The sequence below is a fragment of the Macaca mulatta genome, chromosome 4 (assembly GCF_049350105.2).
Source record: "Macaca mulatta isolate MMU2019108-1 chromosome 4, T2T-MMU8v2.0, whole genome shotgun sequence".
NCBI lineage: Eukaryota > Metazoa > Chordata > Mammalia > Primates > Cercopithecidae > Macaca > Macaca mulatta.
Window position 1 is genome coordinate 17403847 of NC_133409.1, and position 2524 is coordinate 17406370.

General features: G+C 42.4%; 1 pseudogene; it reads right to left on the bottom strand.

Moving 5' to 3' along the window:
• Positions 1-532: 532 nt before the first annotated feature.
• LOC696435 (PIN2/TERF1-interacting telomerase inhibitor 1-like) lies at positions 533-1129 on the bottom strand (annotated as a pseudogene).
• Between the last annotated feature and the right edge of the window lie 1395 nt (positions 1130-2524).

A 2524-nucleotide genomic window follows, 5' to 3' on the forward strand; every position in this document is an offset into this window, starting at 1 on the left:
GAGAGGGCAAGACTCGGCCACCCATGGGCATGTCACAAGATGTGCCCCAGCTCTCTGGGGTGAACTCTGCTCTGACTTCAGGCCAGAGGTGTCTGCTCCGGCAACACCCTGACAGCTGAGTGGTCAGAAGGTCCTGGTTGGAGAGAATTCATGTAGAACCTTTCTTCTCTTTCTTTGTTTTTTCTTTCAGCGTAGCGTCCACTGCTACCTCTACCGGCTTTGCAGCTTTGTTTTTCCTCTTGTTTTTTTGGGCTTTAGGGTGAAATCCTGGCCATTGGGTGGCTGCACACAATTCCTTGCACCCTGAGCAGAGGCCTCAGAACTCTCGTCCCAGCAGGGGCCTCTGCGCTGTCCCTCTGCCCGTGCTCTTTTCTCCTTGGATGCCGGCTCCTGGACCTTCTCTCTCTTAGGCTTTCCCTCTTTAGGCCGCTTGGCCTTAGACTGGGTGAGGGGATAACTCTCCCCATTTTTACCTGTTGCCTCTTTGTTTCTTTTCTTTCCCCTTTTTCATTTCACTTGGGTCTTGGAAATGTCAGACCCTGGAGCTGCGACCTGGGGCTTATTCTTCAGTGCTGCCATTCGCTTGGCAACACACTCCTGGATGGTGAAAGCATGGGTTGTCATCGTGGTTTCGTTCTGTCTGGAGTGGAGGGACTGGAATCACCCCTGGGAGTCTTCTTACTCTGTCTTTTCCCCAAAATGCAGTCAAGATCTGTTTTGCTCCGAGATGATAGATCCTTTTCTTTTGTAAATTTCCTATGATGAACACAGTTTTTGATGATTTTGGACTTTTCCTCAAAACTAAAAGATTTCTTTTTCTTGTTGTCTAAGGAGTCTGTTGTTACCTGCCTCTGGCAAGTTCTGCCAGAAGCCGGTTAAAATCATCTTGATGGGCAATCCAGTTGGCTTCATTATTGTTTGTAGCTTGAAGTCCCAGGTGGTTATTTTTAACTTGAACTTTAATATGATCTGGGCCTCCTTGCTCCTGAACCCCTAAACCCCTTCCTTTAGACCACTCCATCTTCTCTAGTATCCTCTGGCCAAACTTAGAATCAGCATTACTCCAGGCAGTGTTTTGAATATTCACAGCTCACTTCTGCTTCTGCCGCTGCTCAGCCAACATCAACATATCGCGGAGCCTGTGACACCGCGACCTCCAGACCTGAAGGACTTTGGTCACTGGGCGGGCAGCAAGATCTGGGACGGTCTAGACAGACGGGACTCCATTGCCAGGTGGATGGCAGCCCAGAGACTATGTTCTTAATCTCTAGGTGAACTGGTTCCCTTATTTCACTGAATTCTTGTAACAACCTTAGGGGTAGGTGCAATTTAGGTTGAAGCATATGAAATTGCTAATATTTACCCATTTTAACTTAATACACAAACAGCACTTTCATCTGCTACAACCACATAGCATTCCTATTTTATTTTATTTTATATTTTATTTTATTTTATATTTTATTTTATTTTATTTTATTTTATTTTATTTTATTTTATTTTATTTTATTTGAGACAGGCTCGCTCTGTCTCCCAGGCTGGAGTGCAGTGGTGTGATCGTAGCTTACTGCAGCCTGGAATGCCTGGGCTCAAGCAATGCTCCTGTCTCAGTGTCTTGAGGCAACTTATCCCCATTTTAATAAGTGGAAACAGAAGCTTACATCTTTAAGTAACTTACCCAAGGTCAAGTTGTGTGGAATGGAGCCAGGATTCAAATCCAGGGCCATCGGATTTCACAGCCCATCCTTGCCACTACTCTATATCACAGTAGTATGTTTTCTCATTACCCTTGTGGTCTAATCTCTTTGTCCTCGTTCTTTGCACTCAAACCACTAGGCAACCAATGTGTTTGTACTCCCCAGATTCAAACTACTCTTGGATAAGTACCTGCTGTTCTACTACCACTTCCAATCATGTTTAGCATCAAATTTTGTTGTCATTTCCTTTTCCATCGACTCTTAGACCTTAATAATGATGCATGTTAATAAATTTTGGTTCTCTTCTGCTTCTCAAATTGTTTAATAAATTTTCCTTATAAGTAAAGTATCATATACTATGTGAGCTCTAGATGAAGGTTAATTAGGGTACTTAGTAATTTCTGCAAGAAGCAAAAGTCCTATTTAAACTTTTAATGAAGAAGACACAGTATATCCTTATTAACAGGTTATAAGTAGTTTTGCTTTGATATTTTCCTCTATGACTTGTTTGGCTCTCATGTAAATTATTGAATAGCTGTCAATATTTCCAATTCCTATTGAACATTTTCCTCACGGACCCAACCTCACAATGGATACTAAGCTCTGGCTGAAGTGCAGATTCTTATTCTAACTAGGTTAATGGTGTATATGTTTTGTGAATAGGAAGTTCTTTACTGTAGAATAGCTATCAAAAATTTCCTGTGGGACTCAAGGGCAAAAGAGATCAATATTTTACTGGCAGAAAATTTCTCTAGAGGAAACTTCCTTTCTGTGTCTGTTGTTTTTTCTGTGGTCACTCATTAGAAAGCCTGACCCAGTGGGGTTATAGA